The sequence below is a fragment of the Leucopleurus acutus genome, assembly GCF_964270905.1.
Source record: "Leucopleurus acutus genome assembly, chromosome: 2".
Classification (NCBI taxonomy): Eukaryota; Metazoa; Chordata; class Mammalia; order Artiodactyla; family Delphinidae; genus Leucopleurus; species Leucopleurus acutus.
In genome coordinates, this window is record NC_139143.1 from 157159697 (window position 1) to 157182792 (window position 23096).

At 40.4% G+C, this 23096-nt stretch overlaps 1 protein-coding gene and 1 pseudogene across 4 annotated transcripts in view; one reads left to right on the plus strand and one right to left on the minus strand.

Moving 5' to 3' along the window:
- Positions 1-23096, minus strand: part of RNF220 (ring finger protein 220) — a gene marked incomplete at its 5' end in the record, with an annotated part of 213023 nt that overhangs the window by 175568 nt on the left and 14359 nt on the right. The gene's annotated exons all lie outside the window — the stretch shown is intronic.
- On the plus strand, positions 7190-7382 carry LOC309958222 (cytochrome c oxidase subunit 7C, mitochondrial-like; annotated as a pseudogene). Its single transcript has one exon. The product of its transcript is annotated as a cytochrome c oxidase subunit 7C, mitochondrial-like (transcript).

A 23096-nucleotide genomic window follows, 5' to 3' on the forward strand; every position in this document is an offset into this window, starting at 1 on the left:
AACAGATAAACCTCTAGCAACAGAAGGATAAAAAAGAAAACATAGGGCTTCTCTGGTGGCGCAGCGGTTGAGAGTCCGCCTGCCGATGCAGGGTACGCGGGTTCGTGCCCCGGTCTGGGAAGATCCCACATGCCGCGGAGCGGCTGGGCCCATGAGCCATGGCCGCTGAGCCTGCGCGTCCGGAGCCTGTGCTCCGCAAGGGCAGAGGCCACAACAGTGAGAGGCCCGCGTACCGCAAAAAACCCCCCCAAAAAACTCCCCAAAAAACACATACGGGCAAACAATAACGAAAATAAAAGAGGGGGTTTAATATTTGACATAAAGAGAATCTAAAAACTGTAATTTAAGCATAACTTTATACTTAAAAAAAAAATCTACCTGAAATTCCATGACTTTCTAGGTAAATATAAACGTACAAATTGAGTCAAGAAGAGATATAAAACATGAGGACAGGGGTCTTCCCTGGTGGCGCAGTGGTTGAGAGTCCGCCTGCCGATGCAGGGGACACGGGTTCGTGCCCCGGCCTGGGAAGATCCCACATGCCGCAGAGCGGCTGGGCCCGTGAGCCATGGCCGCTGAGCCTGCGCGTCCGGAGCCTGTGCTCCGCAACGGGAGAGGCCACGGCAGCGAGAGGCCCGCGTACCGCAAAAAAAAAACAAACAAAAAACATGAGGACAGTAACCATAGAGGAAACTGAAATGGTAGGCAAAGTTATATCATGCCAAAAACCATCAGTTCCAAATAATTTACAGATTAGTTCTACCTTCAAGACATAAATAACTTCTACGTTATTTATATTAGTACACAGGAAATATGGAAAAATTATAACTCATTCTGCTAGATTGGCAGTTCTCAAAGTATGGTCTAGGGATCCCTGAAGCCCTTTCTGGGAGCCCATAAGGCAAAACTATTTTGATAACAATACTAAGATGTTTTTGCTTTTTCACTCTCATTCTCTCATACACGTGTACAGTAAAGTTTTCTAGAGACTGATGGAATGCCATGTGATGATGTCATTGCTCTGGCAATTAAGAAAACGTATGCTTGTACATTCTTGTGTTTTAAATTTTTCTCCATTTAAATTCTAATAGTGACAGGAAACTCACATAAACAAAAGTTCTTTGAGGATCATCAATTATTTTTAAGAGTACAAATGGGTCCTGAGACCAGAAAGTTTGAGAACCATTGTACTAAACTAATATTACTCCAGCAGGAAAAACAGATGAAGGAGAAAACTACCAGTTTACTTAAGAACATCAATGCAAATATCTTAAACTTAATTGTTCTTAAAAGAAGATAAAAATAAATGAAGAATATATCATGTTCTTGGATGAGACTCAAATTAAACTATAAATTTAATGAAATTCCAATCAAAATACTTATAGGATATTTTATGGAACTGGGCAAATTTATTCTAAAGTTCACCTGGGAGAGGAAATGTACAAAAGCAGTCAAGAAAATTATGAGAAAGAAAAACAATGTGACAAAGAAAAAATGGTAGTATATGTAGTTTTGGGCCCCATAAGGTATAAAAACATTCTATAGTGCTACAATAATGGAAACAGTGTGGTGTTGGTACAAAAATGGACCCAAAAAGTCCGGGGAGCAGGATAGAATCCAGAAGCAGACCCATGTACAACCTGACAATTCAAATCAGTTGGAAAAATGTAGACTCATTGTGTCAAGACAATTAAAATTTTCTTAGGAAAAAAATAAAGTTAAAATCCTAATTCACACTATTGACGAAAATTAATTTTAATTGGATTAAGGATCTAACTTGGACAATAAAACTATGAAAGTATTGAGATGAAAAAGATTATATGTATAAAATCTTCTGGGAGAGAAACACAAACCCCAGAAGCAATAATAGAAAAGGCTGATGAATTTTACTACATATGAAAACCTTTTGTATTATGTAAGACACTGTAAATAAAGACAAGCAATAGACTAAAATATATATGTATATATTTGTAACATATGTAACAGAGAAAGAATATCACAATGAAATGATGCAAGCCTTCAAATCAATAAGAAAAAGATAACAATCTAATAGAGAAACAGGCAAATAACATAGAAAGGCAATTCACAGAAGATATACAAATGATCAATAAATATATTAAAGCATGCTCAAATTCACTAGTAACCACAGAAATGCAAATCTACAAAATATAAGTATAGCTTTTTAATTCATTAGAGTTGCAAAAATTGAGGGAATGATAATATCCAGTATTGATGAGATGTGGGGAAATGAGCATTCTCATTCACTGTTGGATGGCAGTCTTTTCGGAGGGTAACTGAGCACACTCTAACAAAAATTTAAATTCTCACATCTTTTAACCCAGCACTTCTACTACTAGAAACTTACTTGCAGAAATAATTGCATATTTCTGCAAAAAGTTTGCTGTAGCAGTGCTTGTAAGAGTAAAAAACTGGAAGCAACTGAAAAGCTTTCAACAGGGAAATAACTAAATAAATCATGGTAGTTACAAAATATGGAAGAGCATTTGGGGGTTAAAAGAACAAGGTAGGGCTTCCCTGGTGGCGCAGTGGTTGAGAGTCCGCCTGCCGATGCAGGGGACACGGGTTCGTGCCCCGGTCCGGGAAGATCCCGCATGCCATGGAGCGGCTGGGCCCGTGAGCCACGGCCGCTGAGCCTGCGCGTCCGGGGCCTGTGCTCCGCAACGGGAGAGGCCACAACAGTGAGAGGCCCGCGTACAGCAAAAAAAAAAAAAAAAAAAAAAAAAAAGAACAAGGTAATTCTATTATGTATTGACATGGAGAAAAAAAATTTTTTTAACATCTTTATTGAAGTATAATTGCTTTACAATGGTGTGTTAGTTTCTGCTGTATAACAAAGTGAATCAGCTATACATATACATACATCCCCATATCTCCTCTCTCTTGCGTCTCCCTCCCACCCTCACTATCCCACTCCTCTAGGTGGACACAGAGCACCGAGCTGATCTCCCTGTGCTATGTGGTTGCTTCCCATTAGCTATCTATTTTACATTTCATAGTGTATATATGTCCATGCCACTCTCTCACTTCATCCCAGCTTGCCCTTCCCCCCCGCATGTCCTCAAGTCCATTCTCTGTGTCTGTGTCTTTATTCCTGTCCTGCCCCTAAGTTCTTCAGAACCACTTTTTTTTTTCTTTAGATTCCATATATATGTGTTAGCATACGGTATTTGTTTTTCTCTTTCTGACTTAATTCACTCTGTATGACAGTCTCTAGGTCCATCCACCTTGCTACAAATAACTCAGTTTGTTTCTTTTTATGGCTGAGTAATATTCCATTGGATATATGTGCCACATCTTTATCCATTCATCTGTCGATAGACACTTAGGTTGCTTCCATGTCCTGGCTATTGTAAATAGAGCTGCAATGAACATTGTGGTACATGCCTCTTTTTGAATTATGGTTTTCTCAGGGTATATACCCAGTAGTGGGATTGCTGGGTCGTATGGTAGTTCTATTTTTAGTTTTTTAAGGAACCTCCATACTGTTCTGCATAGTGGCTGTATCAATTTACATTCCCACCAACAGTGCGGAGGGTTCCCTTTTCTCCACACCCTCTCCAGCATTTATTGTTTGTAGATTTTTGATGATGGCCATTCTGACCGGTGTGAGGTGATATCTCATTGTGGTTTTGATTTGCATTTCTCTAATGATTAGTGATGTTGAGCATCCTTTCTTGTGTTTGTTGGCAATCTGTATATCTTCTCTGGAGAAATGTCTATGTAGGTCTTCTGCCCAGTTTTGGATTGGGTTGTTTGTTTTTTTGATATTGAGCTGCATGGGCTGCTTGTATATTTTGGAGATTAGTCCTTTGTCAGTTGCTTCATTTGCAAATATTTTCTCTCATTCTGAGGGTTGTCTTTTCGTCTTGCTTATGGTTTCCTTTGCTGTGCAAAAGCTTTTAAGTTTAATTAGGTCCCATTTGTTTATTTTTGTTTTTATTTCGACATGGAAAAAATGTAAAGATATATCATTAAGTGGAAAAAGCAAGAGGTATGTTTATGGTATGATTCCATTTGTGTAAAAAACTATATTTTAATCTACCATAAAATATATAAATGTACACATGTATAAACAAGAAAAGGTCTGGAAGGGTACATACTAATCTGTAGACAGTACTTACCTTTATGGAGGAGAGTCAATTAAAGAAGTAGAGTAAAAGAGACTTTTACTTTGTAATTAGTGTTCTGTAATTTATTAGAGCAAGTATTTCTGTTTTACCTGTAAATTTTCAAAATCAATCAAAAGAAGAATGAAACAAAACCTCCTGCAGTATCTACAGTAAGAGGTGATGCAGGCTTAAGCGAGAGCATTGGGTTTGAAAGGTGGAAGAGGCATCTCTTCCAGGCTCTTTTTAACACACTTTGTGTGTTTCCATTATGCGGATCATCTGAAGGCTGCAGCTATGTATGTATCTGCCTCTGCAAACACAGAAACTGGTAGGTATTCATCTCTGTGTCTTTTGTGCCTGGCAATGTGCTTGGCATTCAGCAGATGTTGAGTAAGTATATGTTGAATGAATCATAAAGATAGTAAAAAGGTAGAACATACAGTTTTTGGTAACTAATTAGATGCGAGGCGTGAAGGAGAGGGTTGGAGTGGATAATGATATCATTACCAAATAAGGAAAATAGGAAGTTCGGGGGAAATTATGACAATAGCTAACATTTAATGATTACTATGTGCAGGTACTATGTCAAATGCTCTGTATCCATTATCTCATTGAATCTGAAGAAAAACCTTATATTTCCCTCACACGAGGAAAGAAGAGCTAAGAGACTTTCCCAAGGTCACTTAGCCATAAGTACAGCCAATATCCCAGACTCTGTGCTCTTATTCCCAAGGTTATACTGCTTCTCCAAAGCGGGAAAGTTAATAAAATCAGTTTTGATATGTTGTGCTTGAGGTGCTCATGGGCTATTCACTGAGGTGAACCAGTCCAGTGGAGAGTTGGATATCTCAAGTCTGCAGCTTGTTAGAGACGTCAGGGCTAGAGGTATGGATTAGAAGTTGTCTACGAGAGTGGCATCTAGAAGGTCAACATTCAACGATCATTCAACAAATATTTATTGAGCCCCCACATAAGCTCCAGGCACATGTTACATCAAACACTCACTTCAAACCCATTTGATTCACGGAATGCTTATCATGTGAAAGTACTCATTTCTTTTTTCACGTCTAATGATCCCCATTACACTGTAAGTATGTTAAACTACTAAATTTCTTTGTATTCCCCCTTGTTATAGGGCTCTAAACATGTTTGTTGATTGAATGCTTGAGAAAACATTAAGAAATGAGCAGCCATTCACAAAGACTAGCCTAAGTCTCAGGAAACCAAGTGCAGAGAGTGTCTGCATCTCTTCTACCAGCTAAAATTCTATAAAAGCAGTCAAGTCTCGACGCAAATTTAAGATTTTTCATCAATGTCATCAAGGTTAATTGTAGGCATCAGAAAATTGTAACTTGAAGCAGCAGGCTGGCTGCCAGAAGACCCATACCAGGTGGTATTTCCCTTGGCAAATTTATCAAAGTCCAGAGTCTGGCCCTCAGTCTTACTGGTCTAGACACTCAATCCTGTGAGAGTTGAGAGAACCCAGGGAGCTTTATGCATGTTCACTAAGTCATAAAAAAACTGAAGTATAAAACTAGAGTGTCGGTTATTAATACATGACCAGATATTTGCCTCCATCATCATCTCCCTGTAGCCAATTGATGTGCAAAGCCAGATTCCTAGGAGACCATGTGGTAAGCCCAGAATCAGCACACAGGGAGTTAGTCACAGGATTAGGAGGTTTAACAACACCAGGCTCTGAGCCTGATGCAGAGGCAGCGTGAAACAGGAACGAAGCACATACTCTGAAACCAGAGAAACCTGGACACACACAGTGCCCCTTACTTCCTAGCAGAGTGGCTGTGGGCAAGTCATTCAATCTCTGCAACCTCTAGCTCTTTAAAGGTGAATGACGATACCTACTTCACAGGCTTATGGTGAGGATTCAATGAGATAATGCATAAAATGCTAGACCAGCTCCTTTCATGTGATAGGCGCTCAGTAAATGGTAGCTACATATCCGTCTCCATATGTTAGGGGTTAAGGGTTCAAGTCAGCCTTACCGAATGTCCTTTGCTCTGAATAAAACAGGGCAAGAAAGGACGGGGGCAAAAGACCAGTAAGAACAATGCTGCAGTAATCCAGAACACAGATGCTAGTGGCTTAAAACAGGGATGCAGCCTTGGAGATGTGGGGAGCTGGGAGAGATACATACATACAGATTTGAAAGATATTTAGGAGGCAGGCACTATGCTGAGTGTTTTACATAATTATTTATAGTCCTGACAGCAACTTACAAAGTAGCCCATTTTTCAGATAAAAGTCAGAGATATTAAGCAACTAGCTAAGGATCACACGGCAGTGACTGAACTGCAATATGAATTATAGTTGGTGTGATTCCAAAATCTCTCTTCTTCCTACAAATATACCTCCGTACATATCTTGGTTCTCAACCAAGATGTCAATTGTGAGGAATATCGTAATTTCTTACCACTAACAAAGTATTGAAGTTTAGAGAAATGATTGAGGTTTTAGAAAATATAACTTGGAACAGATCAAGGTTATCACTATAATAAATAATGTCACTACTGCTCACTTCCATTATGATATGCTTTCTTGGGGGCAGGAGAGAAAGAGGTGGAAGCAGAGCTCGTGGATCAGAAATTCTACATCATTCATTGTAGGTTTGCTATGACAGAGTACCACGCATGTGAACTTCATCCATTGTTTCATCTTGGAAACAGTTTCAGAATGGTTACTCCGAGGAACAGGCACTCTTGTTGAGCAAAGGAAGACTTAGCTGGGCCATGTACAAGCTTTCACTGTAACAGTGACAAGCTCTTCAGACAGCAGACATAGGTGCTAACCAACGGATAATCTCCTGACACTGTGTTCCTTAGATTTTCATCTTTCCAGTCACACGCAGATTATAATCCACTGCAGAAACTTAACTGTTTTAGATGGAGGACAATATCATCTAACAAATTTGAACTCCTTTTCCACATGAACCAACAAGTTAAGTTTTTCCTACTTTTACAGCTTAATATTTTAACCCAGGTGCTGCTGCCATTTCTTCTACCTTCAGTCTCTGCGCCTTTCTCAGAGCTCCCAACAGCGCTATGTTGGGACAGAGCATCGGAGAGGTTCACAACCTCTATGATCTGTAAGAGCCACTATGAGGAAGGTCCAGGGAATAATTTACCATTTTCAGTGGAAAACAAGTGGTGGTTATTAGCTATGATGACTTTGTACTTTGGGTCTGGATTTGCTGCACCTTTCTTTATAGTAAGACAACAACTGCTTAAAAAATAATCCATGAGGGACTTCCCTGGCGGTCCAGTGGCTAAGACTCCACACTCCCAATGCAGGGGACCCGGGTTTGATCCCTGGTCTGGGAACTAGATCCCACATCCCACAGCTAAGAGCTCGCATGCCGCAACTAAAAGATCCTGCGTGCCACAACTAAAAAAAAAGATCCCGCATGCCGCAACAAAGATCCCTCGTGCCGCAACTAAGACCCAATGCAGCCAAATAAATATTTAAAAAAAAATAATCCATGAGACAGATATGAAGAGGAGCATTTTAAGAGGTGCAATCTCTTTGAAAAAAGGATTGAACTCAACATCCTAGATATGTTTGTAAATAAACTTATGGCATAAATCTTTAAAAAAATTTTAACCCAAGCATAACATTTTACATTTCTTATTATAAAATTTTGCTTTGAATTAGTTTGAGCCTAAAATTTCATCCTCATGAGATGGATGTAAATCAGTTTTGTTTCTCTGCAAATTTAATACTCATGACTTCTATATTTCTACTCCAAATATTGCTTTAGGTTGTTTTCAGAAGTTTTTATAGTTATTCATTCATTAGACAAATGTCACTGCAGGCCACCCAAGTACCAGGGCCCTCAAGGAATTCATAATCTAATAAGGAAAACAGATAGACAAGTACTCCTAATGATAGTTACAACATTAATAACAATTTGTGCTATTTACCACCACCTGCTCTGTACCAGACACTGTGCTAGGCCTTAGGAATGAAAAGAGGAATAAGAAACTTCCCTACATTCAGGGGCTTCCCATGCCTTCAGAGGGTTTATGTACAGTCTGATGGGGGAGGCAGGTATATGGACCAATACACGAAATAGAGTAAACAAATGCCCTGCTAGAAATAACAATAGTGTGCTTAGTAGAAGGAAAAGAGATGGAGAAGTTAATGAGAGGTGAGAAGGCAAGCTGGAAAGGTTTCATAGAGGCAGTGACCTTTGAATTGAGTTTTAAAAAGATAAGTATTTTCCAAATTAAGGGCAAAAGGAAGAAAAAGGATAACTGGCAAAGACAGGTGTAAAACAATTTCATGTGTTCAGGGGACTGCAAGCAGTTTGGTAGAGATGGAGGTTACAGTAAAAAAGGAGGGAGGAGGAGTTGGGAGGATCCAGTAAGAGCTGAGGCTTGTTGGGCAGAGGGCAGATGATAGAGGGCCTTCCACGCTGTGTTGTCTGTGAGGCCATGGGGGGTCACCAAAGGGTTCCAGGCATGGGAGTTACAAGAACAGGGCTTGTCTTAGAAACAGAACTCTGGTAGCTATGAAGAGGATGGAGTTTAGAGATAAGGAGAGCAGTTAGAAAATACAGAATATATGTGTAGGATGGTAATTCCCTGGTGGTCCAGTGGTTAGGATTCTAGGCTTTCACTGCTGTGGCCTGGGTTCAATCCCTGGCTGGGGAGCTGAGATCCCACAAGCCATGCGGCACAGCCAAAAAAAAAAAGAATATATATGTAGGAGATACTCAGAGGGAGAATAGGTTGACTAGAAGGAGAAATACTATGTCTACATGAAGAAATCAGGTTAGAGACAACCCAACAGAAAAATCAGCAAAACTTTGAAAAGGTACTTCACAAAAAATGAAAAATCAATGGCTAATAAACACATGAAAACGTACTCTACCCAGTAACCAGGGAAATTTAAGTAAGAACCACACTGAGAAATTGTTATATATCCACAAGGCTGGCAAAAATGAAAAGGTCTCACAATACCAAGTATTGGTAAGAATGTGGAACAACAAAAATTCTACATGCTGGTAATAGAACAAACCGGCAGAACCTCTTTGGAAACGGTTTGATGTTAGCTAGTAAAGTTGAAGAAGCACTTATCTCAGGACCCAGCAATTCTAGTTCCAGGTCTCTACCCTAATGAAACTTGTGTCCTGTACACCAGGACACTTATAAAAAATGTTTATGGTAGCATTTTCCATAAGAAAAAAATTGGAAATAACCTAAATATGAATCATCATTGGAATGGATACATGAATCAGGGTGTGTTCATACAATGGACTATAACACAGCAATAAAAATGAATAAACTCCAAGTACATGCAATAATATGGATGAATGCTAAACTCTTAATGATGAACAGAAGAAACAAGACCCAAACAGTACAAAAACATGATTTTACCCATATAAAGATCCAAAAATGCTACATTAAACTATATTGTTTAGGGATACAGACATAGGTAATAAAATTATAAAGAAAAGCTGGAAAGTAATCATCATAAAAGTCAAGGGAGTGATTATCCAAGTAAGGGAGAGATGGGTTGTGACCAAGGAGAAGTATACAAAGGACTACTAGGATGCTGGAAATGTTCTGTTTCCTGGGCTGGCTGTGGTTTCATGAGGGTTCAATTATTTGTTTAACTGTACACATATAGTTTGTGCATCTTTCTCCAGGTTTGCTATATTTCACAATATAAAAAAATTAATGTACTTAGGAAAAAAACAAAAAGTAACATTAACAACTATGTACTGCTAGATGTGTTTAGAAGTGAAAAGCTGCTTTGTTGAAAATTAAAAAGAAATCAGAAAAGGCTTCACATAGGAGATACATACATGTGAATTGAAACATAAAGGATCCCCTGCTTTCCAATCTGGGTCCCACAAAAAAAGGTGGCAAGAAGAAGGACTGTTCTGAAATCAATGAGGTAGTGACCAGAGAATACACCATCAACATTTATATGAACATCCATGGAGTAGAGTTCAAGAAGTATATGCCCCTCGGGCACTCAAAGAGATCTGGAAATTTGCCATGAAAAAAATGGGAACTCCAGCTGAGTGCACTGACACCAGGCTCAACAAAGCTGTCTGGGCCAAAGGAATAAGGAATGCCCCATACTGTATCCGTCCAGGTGTGGTTGTCCAGAAAACGTACTGAGGATGAAGGTCCACGAAACAAGCTCTATACGCTGTATACCTATGTATCTGTCACTGATTTCAAAAATCTGGATGAGAGCTTACAGCTGATGGTCAAATAAAGTTATAAAACTGAAAAAAAAAATTCCTTGACCTAATTCTAGGTTGGGTACCAGTCCTGTGAACTATACCATGAGCTTATCTGTCTTAAAATACTTGCTGCAATGTAATGTATTTGGCTGTTTACATATCTGTGTTCTCTACCACTGTAAGCCGCTTGAAGGAAAGCTGGGTCTTGTTTACACTGGATTCTTATGACCTAATAGTTCACAATATATAGTAGGTACTCAATAAATTTGCGGAATGAATGAATGAATGAAGAAATGCTGCTTACTCTTCTTATAATCATGTCTTGAGTAATCTATGCACTACATTCAATGGAGATCACAAACCTCCATGCATTAAGTGTTCAGCTGCTACCCTGTCTTTTCCTCCACAGTTCTCCACTTCCTACTTTAAAGGTAGAGTCCACTAGAATCTTTCTCCCCATCAATTAAAATTTTTCTCTTCTTTCACTCCTCTTAGAATAACTGCTCATCTCCAAGGCTAATCCTTTTATCTATCACCCTGACCGTATCTCTTGTATTTCTTCCCCAGATTTGCATCCTTCATTATTCCTGTTATGAATGATTCTACATTTTATCTTCCCCTCATTCATTCATACCAGCTCAGAGAATGTGAAGGTACCATGTTCACCCTAGAAAATAATAGATACTGTACTTAGGGAAACAGACTCATCTAGAATTCACAACCTGATGGTAATTCTCTTTAATATCCTGCCATGCATGACTTTCACAGGCTCAGAAAATGCCTGGAGTTGTGACGGCAAGCTAAAAGCCTCGGTCCCCATGGTTGCTTAGGGCTGGGGCAAGCACGGCCTGACACTTCTCTCAACTGCTGGATGAGATGGGATTGTGGGATTGTACTAGGGCAAGGAATTCCCCTTTAATGGGGGACGGGCACTCTTTCTTTCCAAAGATAGTATCTTGGAAGCGGCCACCACAACAGGTTCTAGGTCAGGGAATGAATCAAGGGACACATTCTGATACATAGGGGTACCACTGCCAGGTTTCAGATGGGTTGCTTCAAGCTGGGTGCTCTCCTTGACAATGCAGTCCTGGTTCTGAGGGCCAGGTCCTGAGAAGAGCTCCTGCTTGAATTTGGCTAATATCAAGGTGTGTAAGATACCTGAAGGAGTTTCTCTTTGAGACTCAGGGAACAGAAGGCCTAAGGCTCCAAAGAAAGTTCTGCCTCTAAGCTCTCACTTATACCTCCAGGCGGGATCCCAAGCTCACCCATGATTAACATTCCCCCAACAGAAGAAGGACCAAGTTGAGAAGGAGTCTGTTCTGAGTCAGAATCCCTTCTATCCTGATTGAAGAGATCATTTGGTAGAGATTTCTGCCATCTATTTCAGTGATACAGGGAAAGAGCACAAGTTTTTGGCATCAGACAGGTCTGGCTTTGAATCCCAGCTCTGCCACTAACTAGCTGTGTGCTGGTCAATGTCTTAAATCTTCTGAAACTATAAAATGGAGATGATATCTACCTGAAGGGTTGTTGTATAATAAATCTTAAACTTATTTCCCGGTTTCCCTTTTACTTCCTCTATAACAGGCTGGGAACATCAGCCCCAATCCCAGGGTCAGCTTTGACTAAGTCCCTCCATTCTTTGCTATGTCCTCTTCATCTTTCGCCCCTCCCCTCCCTTGCACAATATGTATCTGCTGGAGTAAACTCTTGTCAGTTCCCTGAATACATCAAGCTCTTTCTCCATAGAAACTGTCCAATAGAACTTTCTGCAATGATGAAAAAGTTCCATATTATAGCTGTCCACTGTAATAGCCACTAGCCACATGTAGGTAGTCAGCACTTGAATTGTAGCTAGTGGGACCAAGGAGATAAAATTTTAATCTTCTTTAATTTTAATTAATTTAAATTTAAATAGCCCCACAAGGCTACTGGCTACCATAACTTACAGTTCTAGACTGTAAGTCTTTGCATTTGCCATTTCCTTGCATGGAAATGTATTTCCCCACTCTTCTACTCAGTCTTAAAATCTCAGCTTGAATATCTATTCTTCCAGGATGCATATCTTGAGACCTTGGACTCAGTTAGGTTTCTTCTTTGTTACCTTCCATAGCATCCTCTACCCTTCTCCTATAATATCACTCATCACATTTTTTTTTTAATTACTGTTTTGTATTTTCCATTAGGGTGTAAACTTCATTGGTGTTCTTGAGGCCCTACAGACTTCCTCTCTCAGGTAGGGATACTCCTTTTCTTCCCTTTGAGTGGACATCCACGGGACCTTAGGATTTAGGCTTTTTCCAAGTTGGGGACTGTTATCTTTGAGGTAACTTCTGCACATTGGAAGCTTTAGGGATTCACTAGGAGTGGCCTTATACCTTTCTAAGCATAAGCTAAAAGTCAGAAACTAAAAAGGAAAGGAATAATAAAATGCCTCATTAAATTAAAAACTTCTATATGCAAAATAAACAACAACAGGGACTTCCCTGGTGGTCCAGAGGTTAAGAATCCGCCTTTCAATGCAGGGGATGTGGGTGCGATCCCTGGTTGGGAAACTGAGATCCCACATGCTAAGGGGCAACTAAGCCCTCACGCCACAACTAGAGAGAAGCCTGCTGCAACAAAGAGCTGCAACAAGGACCCAGTGCAGCCAAAAAAACAAAAAACAAAAAACCAACAACAGTAACACCCCACCAATACATCAAGACAAATGATAAACTGGAAAAAAATATACAACATAAATTATAGATTAAAAAGGATTAATAAAAAGAGTACTTAAAATCAGTAAGAGAAAGGTGGACACCACGTGGATAAAAGAAATGAACAGGCAGTTCAAAAAAGAAGATAAACTAATCTCAAAAAATATTAAAAACTGTTTAACTTCACTAGTAACTAAATAAATGCAGATTAAATGAACATAATACCATTTTTGCTTATTAAATTGGCAAAGATTAAAAAGTTTCATCCTAATGTGTTGATAAGAGCATGAAGAAATAAGTAATCTGGCACTAAGCATGAAAATTGAAACAGGCACACTTTTAATCCAGCGATTCTACTCTTAGGAATACATCCTAAGAAAATGATCAGACACTTGACAAAGGTGAATTTATAAAGATGTTCTCTGTAAGTGTTGTTTATAATACTGAAAAGCTGGAAACGATCTAATTAGACAACCAGAGGTTGGCTAAATAAAATATGATACATCCCTGCAATGGAATACTAAGTAGCTATTAAAAGTGGTGCCATGGATCTATACTTACTGACACAGAGCACTATCTGTAATAAATGAAAAAGTGAAAAAGAAAGTCACAAGCTAGCATGTTAACATAATCCTACTTTTATAAAAGTTTTGTCAACTTACCTATCTACTCATAAAAACCATCTCGAAGGATATATGCCAAAATATTGATAGTTCTCTCTGGGTAGATGTTTCACTGTCTTTCCCTGCTTAAAATTATGGCAACTAGCCAGTCCTCCCCAGGATTCTCTGGCGTAGGGTTTGATGTCCCCTCAAATGGGTCACAGAGGATCTCAGAGATAGCCAGTACTAGGTTTCCTGATTGATGCAGTCGTAGACTCACTAGTAGTCCAGACTTTACCTATTTTATTCACTGCTGTGTCTTTTGTGTCTATAACTGCCTGGCACATAGAAGGCATTCAATAGATATGTGTTGAATTAATGTATCATATCAGAGCACCAATTCTACTAATGATAAAGCATATTTAAACATTATTTTGATAAATTAAACCCAGAATGCAAAATTCACAAAAAGTTTAGATAATGCAAGATTCCTAAATACGTTATACTCTCTATTCACCATTACGATGCTGGGGCCAGAAGTTTATTTTCTTCTATCATTCGTGTCCTTTCCCAGAAGAGTCTGAGAAGCAGTGAATAACATCTTTGTGCAAGGCCTTTTCCACCCCCTTCTGAGGCTACGTATTACAATCTCTAACTCACAGACGAGAAAATGAAGGTTTGGCATTGCTCAAGGTCACACAGCTAAAAAGCAGGGGAATCGGGACCCAAATCCAGGCCCATTTGTCTCCAAAACTCATCTGTGGCTTTGAGAGGTACAAAGTAAGACAATGAAAAGGACACTGCAGGTCTGTGACAGCTAATGTCTGTGCTTCCTAACAAGTCACCACCACTTAGCCCTGAGCTCCCATGTCTAAGAGGTGCTTTTTCTTAACCCTTGGAGAATCCAGAGGATGATTTGTCACCAGGGTTATTAGCATTTCTCCCTGGATATCGACAGCTTGTCTTTCCTCCCTCCAGCCAGTGACTGATTTCTTCAAATGCTCGCCAAATACGGCCCAAGTCACCATGGTAAACGTATTGACAGAATCATATTAAAAGCTACTGAGCATTTACAGGGTTGTAAGTTATGCAAGGGAGGAACAAGATAAGAAACACAGGGAAAGAAAACAGGTTCAATCAGCAGTGACAATTATTTATTTAGAAGCTGCTGGTTGGAATCGTTTTTTAGATATACTTTAATTGCTAATTATGGTTTCTTCAGGAGAGTTGCTTCACCTTAAAGCTAATCATTAATAGTTTAGCTGCTCAGCATAGAGACTGTGTACAGGCCGTAGACCTACCCAGAGCCGTGTCTATGCAGTTAGCATCCGCTGCTGGCTCTGAAAACAGAGTCTACTGCGTTGGTTGGTTTCCTACCCCAAACTCAAAGTCGGCTAGTCCACTTACAAGAGAGCAGATATTTAAGTCCTTATTTCTCTAAAGATTGAGGCTGGTTCAATAAGCAAAATTCTGCTCTAAGCCACCTAGACAACTGACAATTTTTCAAAGGAATGACCTATCTTTTCTAAGTTAATTTACACCTTTTATTGGGGGACATAAGTGTTGCCTTAGGCAAGGTAGAGAATACAGAAGAGTTTGTTTTCAGCTTCTAATTCCCTGGGTACTCCCATGGGAACCTTATAACAAATAAGGCCAGCTTCCAGGCCCAGGAGGTACTGAGGGTAAACAGGCGGGAGGGCGCCGGGGCCCGCGTGGGAGTATATTTGGTGTAGCCCCGTCTCCCGTGTTTCCAACTTCACATGCTTCTTAAGGAGAATCTAATCCTCACAGGAGAGTTGAATCTGTTCATTTGCACGCATCTCATCAGCACCCTGCTTTGTGGAGGGCTGTTTGATGTCCCAAGGAAAAGACTTCGAAGTCTTTTAAAGCCTTTTTGATGTGAACCAGAAAATCACGTTTTGTCGAGAGTGCACTCAACTTGAACCTCAAAAGGTTCAGGACTCAGAAACCACACGGTTCAAGTGGGATTTAAACTGGGCAAAATCACTTCCTTGTCTTCCCCAGCAAGTCCCACCCCTGGCCTTTGTGCTAACAGTTTCTCTACACTGTTGGGCCTTTTCCCTCTCTCTCTCTCTCTCTCTCTCTCCTCTCTCTCTCTCTCTCTCTCTCTCTCTCTCTCTCTCTCTCTCACACACACACACACACACACACACATCTTGGCAAGAAAACCTTAAGGGAAAGAAAAAATATATCACCCCCAAAGAGGTGGCTCTCTCCTCTCTGAGGATAAATGCTGTCTCCAGCTCCACCCTGTCCTCAAAGATTCTGAATGGTCATTGCTGCAGTCCCAGAGACCTGGAATGCTCTAGGTGAGGGTGAAATGATTTACAGAGCCAAACAGCTATGATTGCATCCTTAAGCGAGGCATTTAACTAGGTACAAGACTTGCAGAGAAAACTGGAAACTTGCTTTGGGGCGCAGCTACTTTGCGTGGAAGGAAGCACATACCTTAGGACTTCACTGTTCCACTTGGAAATGAAGGGACAGGAGATATGACTCCTCCTAAAACCAAAGGGAAGAACTGAGCTGAGAGAATAATCTAACCCTAACTTTCTCTTTCCAGAGTTCTTTTCTTATTTTTCCTCATTAGACTTGAAAATCCAGTTACTCAAGAGCCAGTGAAAGTTTAGATTCACGAGACAGAATCTCAATTGTGAAAAGATCCAAAGTGTTCCTCACACCCTAAGGAGTCTCAGGTGCCCTGTCCCCATGGCTGGAACCACATCAAAGCTCCAGTGACCGCTGTCTCATGTCCTGCTAACCATAATAGTTACTATTTATTGAGTGGCTACCGCAGATCAGGCACCATGGTATAAATACATTATCCTATTTAATTTGTTCAATAAAACAAAAAGGTGAGTCAGCTCACTCCCATTTTGCAGACACGAAAACTGAGGCTCAAAAAAGTTTAAATGACCTGCCCCAAAGCAGCTCGGCTAATAAGTGCTTGAGCTGTGACTAAAATCCAATCTGTTGAACATCAAAGTCAGTGGTTCTTGGCTTAACGCCATGTTACTCAGCATCTGTTCTGTTGCAGCTTGGGTTTTGTTTTGTTTTGTTTTAAGACACTTAGTGCTTTATAAATTTATTTATTTAGTATTTATTAAGTACCTGCTATGGGAAAGGCATTGTGGATATTTCAAGAAGTGTAAGACAGACATGCTTTCTTCCCCCCTCTCACTGTGACACTGCAATGGCCTTTGTACAGTGGTCCTCTAACGGACACTTACCCTCCTTCAGTCGGTTATTCACATAGCAGCCCGAGTAATCTTTTGAAATGATAAATGACAACACAGTACATCTCCCCGTTTAAATACTCTGCGGCCTCCTGTTGCATCTAGAATAAAGTCCAAACTCTCTGTGACACTAAAGATTCGCGGAGGTCTAGCCCCTCTCCGTCTCATCTCTTGCTGCATCCCCCCAAGTTCACCCCATCCAAGCCCTCAGACCTTCTCTCTGTTCTTTAAATGTGCCAACACACCCTTCTTCCAAACGCTTATGTGGTTGTCACCTGCTCATCAATCATATTTCAATTCAGACATCACCTCCAGAGGTATTCCAGGCATATTTGACACAGCATATCATTTTTTACATTTTTTATGATATAATCAGTCATAAAGCTATTTTCTTGATGAATTCTTTAGTTTTAACATAAGTGATTAACAATATTAAAGGAATGTTTTACTTTTAGAGATATTCTAGTTTAGTAAACTATTTACTAGGTGAACTAAAATTTGCACAGACCAAACAAAAATGTCCCACCCCTCAGTTCACAGCTTGTTTCACTGTTCCAAAATTTAAAAATAAATAAGAACTCCAAGTGGTCACAGAATGGCAGAATTGAAATAACTCAATTTATGCTTCCTCCTCTTTATAATTAATATGCTCTCATTGTTCACTTTGAATCTACTGTTCATATGCAGGAATATGCAGTATCACATGACCTGGATACTGTATATTCCTGCATACGAATACGGATAGAAACTGTGTCCTGAGCTCAGATGCTTCTGAGCTGTTAGGCACTTACACTTGAAGCGAGTCTGCAGATGTAGTGGCCCACAGTGTAACTGGAAGTTCTCCCAATTCTTCCTTACAGAATGCAATGTTTATTAAAGAATAAATAATAAAAAGATGCAAAATTGAAACTTACATATGTATTATTAAAACTCAATAACCACATCAATTTTTCAGAACTTAGACCAACAAAAGATATTTTCGGGGAAAAATATTTTATAATCAACATTGTTTAAAACTGTCAGCATGTCATGGTATTTAAAAGCAAGCAAACTTTTAGCAGATTGTTGTTTTAAAATTCCTCTACAGAGTAACATAGCACCCTACTCCCCTCACCTGCACACTCCACTCTCTATCATGATAAAAAAAAAAATAAGTGCTGCAATAAGGGGAAACACCAGGTATTATGGGAACAAAAACACGGTTGAAGAAGTAGAAAAAGAACCAAGGGAGTATCATGTCCCAGAAGCCAAGGGAGGGGAATTCCAAGAAGGATGAAGTCATCAGTTGTATCCAGTACTACAGAGGATCCCTCCTCTGAGCTGGGTGCCAAGGCCAACTGGGCGCAGGGCCTAGAGATCTCCTTCCACTACATGGAAAGGTAAAACCAAGTCCTCCTTCCTCTGGCTGGCGTGTAAACTAATTCAGAGGGAACATTTCTTATACGTGGTCTTAACCATTTCTTACCATCAGCGGCAGAAAGACAGATGTGGACATATATTGAGCCAATGGCAGGTCTGTGTTTTCTAGACCCTAATGCTGCAAAGAATTGCCAATGGCCACCACTAGCCCTCATGGTACATGGAGGAAAGGGACCCCACTTAGAGGATGGCGAGGGATGGAGTCTTCTGGACTGCTTCTACTTGGCTGCAGTGCTGACGTGAGGGGCAAATCTCATAGAAATGGCCATAGACAGAGCAGGTAAGTGGGAGTCCACATACCCTTCACATCCGTTCTCTGTCCACCCCACCCTACTCATCTGCAGAAAGCAGCAGGCATCTGACCACCTTTAAGTCTCTTCATTTTTGAAACTCCTTCACCATACAGCTCCTGGACCAGTCTGTACTTTTTGGACGTTGAAACTGAAACAACCATCAGTTAAACTTTTTTACAAACTGATTCAGAAAAGAAAATAAATTTAATAAACAACAACAAGAAATCAGACACTTGTCCAGCACTTGTGACTGTACATCTCATCCCACTTGGCCGTTTCAAAGAAATGGAACCAAGTAGTAATTAGTTCTAGAACCAGACGAATCATTCAGTTTTATCAATTCATCTCTCTTATATTCAGTCTTTAGATGCTAGGCTATGGACCTTTCCCATAAAATAGCCTTCAAAATTGTCTTTTTTAAAATAAATCTTTTAGAATAGTTTTTAGATTTACAGAAAAGTTGCAAAGACAGTACAGAAAGTTCCTATATTCCTCACACTCAGTTTCCCCTATTATTAACATCTTATTTTAGTATGGTACTTTGTCATAACTAACAAGCCAATATTGATACACTATTATTAACCAAAGTCCATACTTTTTATTTGGATTTCTGTAGTTTTTACCTAGCGTCCTTTTTCTACTCCAGTACTTCCACATTATCTGTTTTAAATTACAAACCAGATTTTTAAATTATAAAAATAGTACATGTACATGTTAACTATTCAAATACCACAGAAGAGCATAAAATATAAAGTACTACCCCTACTTTCCATCTCCGTCATACTCCCCAAAGGAAGCTATTGTCAACAATTACTTTTGCACCCTTTCAAAAGTTCTGCATGCAAATATCAAATAAAGATATATACATATCTTCTTCTCTATACAAAGGGGTCATATACTTCTCTGTACCTTGTTTTACATATAAGCACATATGGCTCTAACTCATTTTTAAAAACCACTACCTAATATTCTATTATACAGAGGTATCATAATTTATTTTATCAATTCCCTGTCAATCTACATTTAGGTTGCTTCTCTTTTTTTAAAATTACAAACAATACTATAAAGTCCATACATCTTTAGGTACTCGACCAAATAGATGTAGGATCATTTCTTATTGTTGAATCTCATCAAAGGCTATTTGCATTTAAAACTTTCACAGGCAAATAGTACTAACCTGCCCTCCAAAGAGACTGTACCACTTTACACTCCCACCAATGATGTGTACAGGACCCTGTCTCCCCATACCTTCACCGACAATGGCTGTGTTATCAAACAAAATATGTGTAATTCCTTGAAATGCTTCAAAATTTCCATCGTCTTCCTGCCTCCATCTTCAAGTTTTCTTTCCTTCTTTTTAGCTTTCTGATCATTTTTGGTTTTCTTCCTGCCTCCTCTGTGAAGTCTGTCCTGTACTTTTTCTACTCTTACACTCGGGATTCCCTTCCCTCAATTCTCCAACAGCCCCATTTTTCCTGCTCACAAAGTTCCCTTAAAGTTTCTCTGCAGCTGACTGTGATTCGGTAAAAAACAGACACTCTTCTGCTCTCCAACCTGCTGGCCCTCCTGAAGCAAGAAAGAATGTTAATAGGGAAACCCAAAAATCTTTTATCTGGGTCCAAATATCAGAAGGAAGAAATTCATCTTGGCATAACTCTGAGGAAAAACATCAAGAAGAATTCTGCATTGTTTCCTTGTTAGAACTGAATCTGTTATTTTTTCCTACATTCCACACCTGGATTTCCTGCCTTTGAATCAATAGTTCTTAATTTGTATTCATTACTCTTTTTGTGTGTGTGTGGCTATAATGGGAGTGGAGGCAAAAGTTAAGGTGGAAGGAAAGAAAGGAAAAAAATCCCAAAGTGGTTGATTGAAGAGCAGGAACAAATGGGCAGGAAGGATAGTGGGGAGAGTGCAAAGCACAGCTCAGGAAAAAAAGCCAACTTCTTAAGTCCTCTAAGAAATGTTCTTTACTTTAGCTCCATTACCACTCCCTTCATTCCTGAGCTCTGAAAACAGAATCACAGGGCAGGAATGGCTTGGAGGGAGGGGCATAGTGGAAGGGGGACTGAGAGCATCCTATGCCTCTAACTGCACTCCACCCCCACTGCCCCCAACTTCTTATCCAGCGAAGCTCTATGCACCATCAAGAATCAGCTTAATAGAATAAACCACTTAGGGCTGAGGCTCAGAGAAAGTCAAAGAGCCCACAATCTCCTTGCCTATTAAGCTTCTTAGAAGTTAGAACGCTGCTAAAGAAAGTGATATTGTGGCCATGCTACTTAGAAAGAACACAAGGATGCTAAGTTGGGAAGAGGGAGGCCAGTTTGGCGGTTTATGAGCATCAATCGATCGTTAACTACCGATGATGGGGCAGGGGGTGGATACTGGAGTGGGAGCAAAAGTGGCCAGCCTTCGGCTTCGCTGGTGGCGCAGTGGTTGAGAGTCCGCCTGCCGATGCAGGGGACGCGGGTTCGTGCCCCGGTCCGGGAAGATCCCACGTGCCGCGGAGTGGCTGGGCCCGTGAACCATGGCCGCTGAGCCTGCGCGTCCGGAGCCTGTGCTCCGCAACGCGAGAGGCCACGACAGTGAGAGGCCCGCGTACCGCAAAAAAAAAAAAAGTGGCCAGCCGTGAGAACAGGTGTTCTAGGAAGTCTTCAAGTTGAGATTGAGAAGGGTTTTTGTAGAATGTACGAATGGGATGAGAATCTAGATAGTGATAAAGGATTGTTTTTCCCCTTAGGATAAAGGGGAAAACACAGTCTTAAGCTTCAGGTAAGTAATTAAATAATAAGAAAAATAAAGCAACCTGCAATAGCTCCTTCCTAGCTCAAATTTCCCAACGATTCTAGGCATTCTGCCACTCCCTTATCCTCTCCCGAATATAGCTGGCCCACAGACTTTGCTATTTGAGTGGCTGGCAGGGCAGAGGCCAACAACAAGTCTAGCCAAGCCCTTTATTCCAAAAGAAAGTCCTGATGGTTCACTGTCCTTTCCAGGGTAAGAGTTCTAGTTATTTCCATCCTATGCCTTTGAGGGCAGTTAAAAAGGGGGGTCACCAGGTGAGTTCTAGTCCTTCTTGCCCCAGCCCCATTTAACTGGAGCCAAGAAGGAAGGACAACATTGTGGGTACCAGCTCCTTAATATCAATCGGGAATTCTTTTGCCTATAGAAAGACCTGTCACAAACTGTACAAACCCATAAGAGATCAAGGCTCACCAGAGTTCACTGTCCCTGTAACATTATCAAGAGTAGAGGTTGGGGGTCAGGGGAAGAGCCCGGTTCAAGAGACTTCAGATCTGTGCCCAAGCCCCTGTAATAGTGATTCTAGCTAACTCGTATTAAAGGCTTACTTTGTGCCAGGGCCTGTTCTTAGGACTTCATTTGCATTTTATACGAACACATTTAATCCTTGTAACAACCTTAGGGGATTGGTACTAGTGCTAATTCCACGTTATCCTGAGGAAACTGAGGCACAGAAAGATGAGATGAAGCTGTCCTGTCTCAGAGTTAGGTCTTCTGAATGGTGGTATCTGTAAAGTGCAAAGTATCCCAAAGGCAGGCACTGCACCGTGAGAAGCACTAGGACTTAGCAGACGCTAAAGCGTCTTCCCCCTTCCATCAAGGGGTACATTTGACAAACTGTTTTTTGTTTCATTTCATTTCGTTTTGTTTTGTTTTGTTTTAGATCATAACTAGTCCATTCCAGGCAGCACTCTAGGTACTGAGAACAGAGATGAATAAGACACAGTCCCCACCTCATAGAGCTCACAGTGGAGACAGGGTGACAAAGGCTTGTGAGCGGCCAACAGATTGTGCCTAACAGCTGCTCACTGCAGAAGACTTCGCGTAAGGACGCAGCCTGGCATACGTATGTGTGGTACTGAGAACTGTGTCCAGCACAGATGAGCAGATACAAGGATTATTCTTATTCTTATTTCCTCATGAATCTGACCCACAGGCCTCCCTCTCCTGGGGTTTTCCTCCTTCCCATTGACTCTGGAGCCAGACTGCCTGGATTTGAATCTCATCTCTGCTATTTCCTGCTGTTGTGACAATGAGTACAGTGTGTCGCTAAAACGCTCTGGGCCTCAGTTTCCTCATCTGTAAAATGGAAATGGCAATACCTATCTCACAGGAATGTTATGAGGATTAAATAACTGATTGCCTGGAAAGCACTGAGAATTGGGCCTGACACCTAGGAAGCGCTCCAAAGGTGTTACTGTTCTGATCAGGAGCGGCCTGTGCCTGTCTTTGCCCACAGTCATTTCACTCGCAATAAAAAGACTGAATTTAAATGCATCTGGTGTGGTTAGTTTAAGGAGGATAGGAAGTCTCTGGGACTAAATAGGAGGAGAACAGTTCCCTTGGGAAGTTGGAGGAATAACCCTGGAACTTGTTAATTAAGATCTTGTTAATGAATCTGCTTGTTAATGGTCTATTAAATAATCACACAGTGAAGTTTACCGCACAAGTAAA